Raw genomic sequence first — 8,008 nt, 5'->3', positions numbered from 1 at the left:
GAGAGAAGCGGTCAGAGTCTTCAGCAGAACGCGCGCTGGACAGCGCACTGCGACAGTCAGGGTGAAGAGCAGAATTACGCGCTAGAGCGCACTGCGGCTGTCAGCGTCTTCAGCAGAATTACGCGCACATGAGCGCACTGCGGCTGGACAGCGTAAGGTGTAGATATCGCTACGAGTTTCCGCTGACCGAGAGTATCCGAAGACTTGACAGATGCCACACCAAACGGGAGAGACTGACAGCAGGGCGGGGAATCTAACGGGGCTAAGGCAGCAGAGAGCACGGTGAAAATATACTAGAATAAACTTAGACACAACAAGAACTGGACTCGACAAGAACTAGACAGAGCTAGCGGGCAGGAACACACAAAGACGAACTTGCAAGGAACAGAGGAAACGAGGGGAATTTAAATCAAACCGGATGGGCAAATAATAAGGATCAGGTGTGGGACGCCGGTGAGAAGAGTCGGAGATAATGAGGTCACCAGGTGGAAGGCGCGCACGTGTGGAGCTGTCAAAACATACAACACAACACATGGTGAAACAAAGACAAAGCGGCCAATAAGACCGAAATCATGACACCAAAGGCCCAACGGCTTTTTCTCACTAGGCATATCGTTGCTTTCTATGGCCTATGCGGCCTATCTCTGTCTGGCATATCGTTGCCTTCCAAAGGCCCAAGCGGCTTTTTCTCACTAGGCATATCGTTGCTTTCTATGGCCTATGCGGCCTATCTCTGTCTGGCATATCGTTGCCTTCTAAAGCCTATGCGGCTTTTTCCCTCTAGGCATATCGTTGCCTTCTACGGCCTACGTGGCCTATCTTTCAGCCTATCTCTCTCTGGCATATTGCTGCCTTCTATGGCCTAAGCGGCAATCCCATGGCCTCTTACGGCATACGTCAATGTCAGTAGATAACAATTTCTCTTATCTCTGTTTCAGGAGCCTCAAAGAAACACTGGTGGGTACCGATCATCGTTACCAATTTTTGGTCATTAGATTCTGGCCTGTCTTCATCATCAGACAGGAACCGCAAGAATCCGTGACCCCCGGATTTGAACTATGGTCGGGACCTACGTCAAAGAACTATACTGTGTTACATTCCAACCTTGGTTGCTAACTACTGTTAAATAAACTCCTATCAATTCTTAACCTATCTTCGAGTCTTTCTGGTAGAATTGCTGAAACCTATTAATTTACTGATGTTTTTATTAGTACTCAGCTGTTCTGATCTTCGAAGGGAATAGGGCATAGGGATGATCATTTTCTATTGGAATACGCCCTTTATCTTTTTGTGAGCGGCAGTCGTGTAACCAATTATTGAACAAATTATTAACAACCAATCATAGAACATTTTACTGACCCTAAAGTGTTAAAAAGATTGCGGGAAAATGTTTTGAAATTGCTTTTAATTCACACATTAAAAATCTCATACATAGCCTACATATAATTAAGAAATTAAGAAGGCAGTGCTTATAAACAAAGAAAAAACCTTTAAAGCTAAAAATATAAAGCTGAAAATGTGAATCACGGTTGTTGGGGTTGCTAGTTATTCTCTGCTGTTTGCTTCTCAGTAGAACTGTACAATACTGGAGTGCGGTTACCGTGACAACCCTAAATCATATGGTTAAAGCCAGTTGTAGCCATTTGTGATTGATCCAGCACGTCTCCCCGCACGGGATTGATCCAACCCTATCTCACGGCAAATTCGTAATAATTCAAACGATTTAACCAAGTGGCTACATCGTATGAAATCATACGGGCTGGCTCGTACGAAATCGTACGATTAGTTCATCGCATTTAACACAGCTTCTCTGTGAACTACGAGTCTGTGTAGTAAATGCCGCTCCATCTGAAAGCAGCTGATGGCGATTTACTTCTAATCACGGAACCGGCTTTACTGATGAAACACGCATGAGAATCGCAGACGATTATTTTGCACAGCCCTACTCTCCTACGTGCACACACACACTCACTCACTCTCTCTCACTCTCCCCCTCTCTCTGTTTGTCCATCTTTCAATTTGTTTTGCCTATTTCTCTTTGCATTCTTTCTTTTCTTCAATATGGCATCTTCAGGTTTTGACCAGTTATGCCAGGAAGCTGCAACTATTTCAAAGCATCTTGAAATGAAAGCTGACAATGCTGAACTTGGAGCAGCTACCAGAGAGGCTGAAGAAATTCTACAAATGTTCAATCCTCCACTGGTAAAGTTAAAGGGACACAAGGCAGCATTTTTATGTTAATAAATCATCTTCGTAAGTCGGTATATGGTTAAATGACTCATTACATGACGAATGAAGACTCTCTCGCCCGCCCCTACCGTCTGTAGGAAGAATACCCCACTTGCAAGTTCGCTGTATCCGACCCGGTGTCCTTCAGTCTGTAAAGTCTCAGATATAGAAAGCATTTACTCCCAGACACTAGGGGGAGCTAGTAGAGAAATTATACTCAGACTTGCCTTGTGTGCCTTTAATTATATTTCAGTTTTCTTCTTCATTTGGTTAATTTTTTATTTACACTTAAGTTGCTTTAATAAATGTATATTTTTATCTGTTCATAGATTTTCCAAGTCCTTACTTTCAATCACTTTTAGCATTTCATTTTAACATGTTTATTTCCAATTTTTTTCAGCTGAAAAAGAAGACCAAACGAGCGATTTCCTGGACTCAACAGACACATTGAACTTTGCACTGCATTTCAAAGGTAATATTGGTTATATAAAATATCCGTATATCCACAGAAATTGACTCAGGTCCGTAATAGTGCCAATATACATGATATAGTTTTATAAAATTGATTTTTGTCTGTTGTTACATCTGTAGCCAGCTCCTCAGCCGCAACACACCGAGAACCAGAGTTGAGGTCAATGTACTGCTGAGAAAAGTGCAAGATCTGTTTAACCAAAATTATAGTAAGCATATGTTCAAACACTTTTTAAGTCTTGATAACCTAATATACCTTGATGTATCCATGGCATTATTATCAAATCAATAACTTATTTGTGTCCGTCAACCATACGATTATGACACATTACCAAAATGACTGTTTACAGCCGATACACTGGCTATTAACAGGATGGGAGAGTCACAATTGTCCGACTGTGTTACAATGTGTAACATGTACATGCATGTGTTTGCCCGTGTCTTTCAGAGGATGCCAGAGGTACTGGAAGGCTCCCCTGGTAAATCAAGGCATGACAGTTAAAGTTGCAGGACTGCCCAACAGCCTCACAAAGCCATTCTATTATGGAAGGAACCAGTTAGAGGCCATTTTGCAAGCTGCTGAGGAGATTTCATTTGAAATCAGTAAGTGAGATTAACAGTGGTTGTGTTTCTCCACCTGTGTTTCGGCAGATCATTTGGCTCTATGCAAAGTGGGAAAAATAAGTTAACTAAACAATAATACGGGCCTACATGTGAGTCTTTGTATAGTGCAGCACTGGGTGGGTTAAGTTTTGACCCATAATGGGTAAATATTGAAAAGAACAAATGCTGGATTGTTGTTATGCAACCATGGGGTATAATAACCCAGCAGTTGGGTTAAAACAACCCAGCATTGGGTCAATATTAACCCAGTACTGTGTTCTGTCCAATATTTACCCAACATTTTTGAACCCAGCCATTTTTAGAGTGTGGGCCACTGTATTTCTCCATGTCTCCTCACCCCAACCAGTCGAGGCAAATGGCTGCCCATTCTGAACCATGGTTCTGCTCGAGGTTGCTGCATATTAAAAGGAAGTTGCCATTGCACTCTCAGAAAAAAGGTATAAAAGTTGTACCTTTTTGTCACTGGTACACTACCTTTTAAAAAGGTCCTAAAATGTACCATTTAGGTACAGATATGTACCTATGAGGTACCAGCATGTAGCTTGGCGGTACCAATGTATACCTTTTAGGCAGGGCCGGTTCTAGATATTTGGAGGCCCTAGGCAAAATTTATGTTGGAGGCCCCTCACACCTCTTTAATTTTCAGAATAATCTGAGAAAGTGTTTTTTTTCTACCCTGTAAGAATTCATTTGACCACTACAGTTATTAAACATGTTTTCCCCATTACTTTTCTGTTTTATTGAGTTAACAAATTGATTAAATTTATGTTAAAATGCATAATGTTTTCATGATTTGAAAACTAAAGTGTAGAGGACTTCCAAGAAATACAGACAGTTTATTTTAGGTAACGCCAGTTTTGTTTGCTGTTTGACTTAAATACAAACTTTTTTAACTTGACTATTTTGATATTCAGCTCCCCAAGCGATGCTATCGTGCACATGCATCTAAACAGAGTCAACAGCTCTCAAGTTTGATCTGTCCTGAAATGACGTTGACACACAGAACAAAGCTAAGTTCATTTTTATTTCAAAATACCTGCATCATACACTGAACGTTCTTTGCATGCCGCTTTTGCTAAGCAGGAATCTAAGGATGTGATAGTTGCTTTCAGCGTCACTCAAAGTCGCTCAACTGCAGAGATTTGAATGCTGTTCATCTAGGCTTCTTTAACTTCATGAGGCACTGCAAGAACCAACATGTGAATGATATCAAAGCGCTGCGAGAGCAAATCGAGAAATCATATAGAGGGGTCTGCTTATCAATCGTTCTTGCGTTACTTTGATGTCATCAGCCTGCGGTTCTTGGAGCGGCGGCTCCGCATAAAGTCGAACTCTTTACTTAATACTGTCAGTAATGATTGTCGGACTAGCGCACATGGATTTAGCAGTATGGAGGCCCCCCTCCAAGCTTGAGGCCCTAGGCATTTGCCTACTCTGCCTATAGCTAGCGCTGGCCCTGCTTTTAGGTACAAAAGTGTACTTTTTGAAAAGGTACTGCCCCAATGTCAACTTTTGTATCTTCATGTACCTTTTTTCTGAGAGTTTGTAGCCTAATAATATAAAGAGTACAGTATGGTCTAGACCTACTCTGTTTGAAAAGTGCTGTGAGGGAACTTTGTTATGAATTGGCACTTTAAAAAATTAAATGTAATTCAATAGACCCCTTCACGGTTCAGGTCACAGGCGGTTCCCACTGCGCATGTCGGGGTCAGAAAAGTAATTACAGCAGATTGAGTTGCGTGTTATTCGGTATCGTAAAAATGCCTACTTACGTCGTGGGCTCTGAAAATCGCGCAAGGTCTTCCGTTAAGTTTTCGCGATTCATGCAGAATCTCAAAAACAAAAAAATACAACATCTGCGGCTGCAAGCTATTAACGTGCAGACTGGAACAATACAAATATCAAAGAGGCTTGTGATTGTAGTGCTCACTTCATTTGAGGTAAGTCATCATTTTTCAGCCCTGTTAGATTAAATTTTAAAGCCTCGATTGTATGAACAGTTTGACCCCATGCTGCGCGCGCACCTGATAGTCATTCAATGTTTACAAACCTTGAAGGGGTCTATTGAAACAGATTCAGTTTATAGATTCTGTATGTGTCTATGACAGTTTGTAAGGGATGTAACACTATTTCTTAGTTGCAGTTTCCTCATTACAGTGGACACATTTTCTAAAAAGGCACCTCTCCAGAATATCCTATAGCTGTTTAGTTGAATTTGACTAGTGATTGTGATGGCCCTTGGCAACAGTTGAATTTTATCTATAAAATTATATTTCTTTATTAATACTGCTGTGTGATGCAGAAAGACCAGTTTTTTGTTATGCTTCTAAGTGTTTCTTTTTCCCTATACATTAATTAGATGCAGCACAATGCAACTCCACTGACAAAGCAGAAGGAATGTCAGAGGCGATGCACGCAGAAGGTACGCTGAGTTGTTTTTATTTTATCTTTAAATAAATATATAACATTAAACTTAAGAAGCATAGTTTACTAGATATGTAATTGTGGTCATTACACTGTACATTTCACCACAGTACACATTATTAAAACAATCAAATCAAAAGATAAAATCTGTGTGTGATAGTTTAATATCTTCAAATCAACAGACACAACAGATGTTGCTCAGAAATTTTAGAGGCCATGTGAGAAAATGGTATTTCTTTTCATTGTAATACATTTTGAATGGTATTGCTTAATTAAAACTACTCTTCTGAAAAGTCTGCCATTGACATTGGACACAAAGAGAAAAGCTCACTTGTTTGAAAATTACATTTTATATATACAATATTTATTCAGGTGACATTTAACATCTTTTATAGACCATTTTGCAAGATGTAAACAACACTGGTCCAGAAGCACTTCCTGTATCAGTTTAACACAAAATAAAGTGAAATAAAGAAAACAGTTACAAACTGAAACAGGAAGTGTTTCTGGACCAGTGTTGTTTACATCTTGCAAAATGGTCTATATGGTTGGTATTCTGATAATTTTACACTTTGAATTGGCTGTTGATATTTAGATGCAAACAATGAATGATACTGTATCTGTATTTAACCTACAATTTACTAATTAACTATTGACAGTATAAATGTTGACACATTGCATTATGAATTTGTAATTTAGATTCAAATGTTGTATTAAGAAAGTTGTTATTATGTTTTATGTTCTTTATAGGTACAGAGCTGGAAGAACAGTCCTCAGAAACAGCCACTACTGTAGCTATTGTGATGACTGCAGATGAAGGTATCTTTTCAAATTGTGCTGATTTTTATGTCCCACTGAGAATAATAAGCTCTTCCTCATAGTAGACCAGGCCAAGTAGACCTGGTTTGGAGGCAGCAACATGAATAAAAACAGGTAGTTTCAACAGATTACAATACTTTAACAAGAACAGATATTGGAACAGAACCATAGACCAAAACATTTAAAAAGGGAAACAATCCACTACACAGTGACACATTGTGACAAATCAGCCTCCAAATTTTTCATTTAGGATCTAACAGCATTAAACTAGATTCACTTTGTAAGTCTTTCAAGGGGCAGTTTTCTGTACATACATTTGGGACCTAATGTATAAAAACATCTTAAAGGGTGTTGTCCAGGACATTGTCTTAAAATACAAACAGAGATAGAAGGTGAGCACACCAACAATTTCTTTTAAAATTATGATGTTCCCGTGTACAAGCCTACCTATGACTGTATGAGTTATGGCATTACAGTTAGTTATGCTAAAGCGGTGGTGAGATTTTTTAAATTGATGATTCTTCTGAATCATGTTTGATTTACATACATTTCTGAAATGGAAAACCTAGAGTTTTCCTTGTTTCTGCTTTCTGAAATGTGCCCCAGGAATTCTTCTTTGTTGACCTGCTTGTATCTTATGATTGAGCATCAGCAATACCCACATTTTAATTTGGCAATAGTTACAAATGAATAAACTGCCTTTGAAATGTTACTTAAAATATGCTCATGAGTATTAATTTCAACTAACTGGCTTGACTTAAATATATTTGTTTTGATAGATGGAGGCAATTTGTGCTGTGTCTGCCACGTCCTTTCGATGACAGGAAGAAGGATGCTTCAAAGAAGTGGCGTTCATGGTCACAGTGCACAGTGTGCCAATCATGGTCACACACTGCATGTGGTTTAAAAAAAACATGTGCCTTAAATGCCAGTGTCAAGACACCATGCAAACAGCCTGTAGCGCTGCATCAGTGATAGGAAACATGCTAGTTACACAAGATGTTTTATGTTTTTACTTTGAGTTGTTTTTACTTTGTTCATGACCCCATCCCTGAAAACACACACACACGCATTTTTTTTATTTTTATGTATTAGGTGCCATTTCATCTTTTTCATGCTAATTTATTGTAATGATTACACTTATAATAAAACAGATTTTTCATTCACTCTAATTTTTATTTATTGTTGTCATTTGTTGGCACCATAAGTGTGGTCCCTTTACCTGGGACATGTGGGGACCAATTCATATCTATTGTACTGAATTTAGGCCACAGGTTGTAAATGATAAGTAGCCTGATGTTTTTATCTTTTATCAATGGTTCGGTAGGTTGGATGTTGGCAAGGACCTCACCATACTTTTCAATACAGTGAGTCAAAGTTTTATTTCATGTTATGATTAAATACTTTACATAACTTTCACTTCTTTTTCGCAGTCTTGCTG

The 8,008-nt window shown here is 39.0% G+C and overlaps 1 long non-coding RNA gene across 1 annotated transcript; it reads left to right on the top strand.

Moving 5' to 3' along the window:
• Positions 1-1,996: 1,996 nt before the first annotated feature.
• On the top strand, positions 1,997-6,567 carry LOC135747947 (uncharacterized). The gene is made up of 6 exons (XR_012335788.1): positions 1,997-2,202; positions 2,630-2,701; positions 2,821-2,909; positions 3,149-3,303; positions 5,684-5,746; positions 6,505-6,567. It is a non-coding gene; the product is annotated as an uncharacterized lncRNA (long non-coding RNA).
• The last annotated feature ends 1,441 nt before the right edge of the window (positions 6,568-8,008 follow it).

This window comes from Paramisgurnus dabryanus, chromosome 22 (genome assembly GCF_030506205.2).
Source record: "Paramisgurnus dabryanus chromosome 22, PD_genome_1.1, whole genome shotgun sequence".
Classification (NCBI taxonomy): Eukaryota; Metazoa; Chordata; class Actinopteri; order Cypriniformes; family Cobitidae; genus Paramisgurnus; species Paramisgurnus dabryanus.
This window is presented reverse-complemented; position numbering and strand designations above follow the sequence as displayed.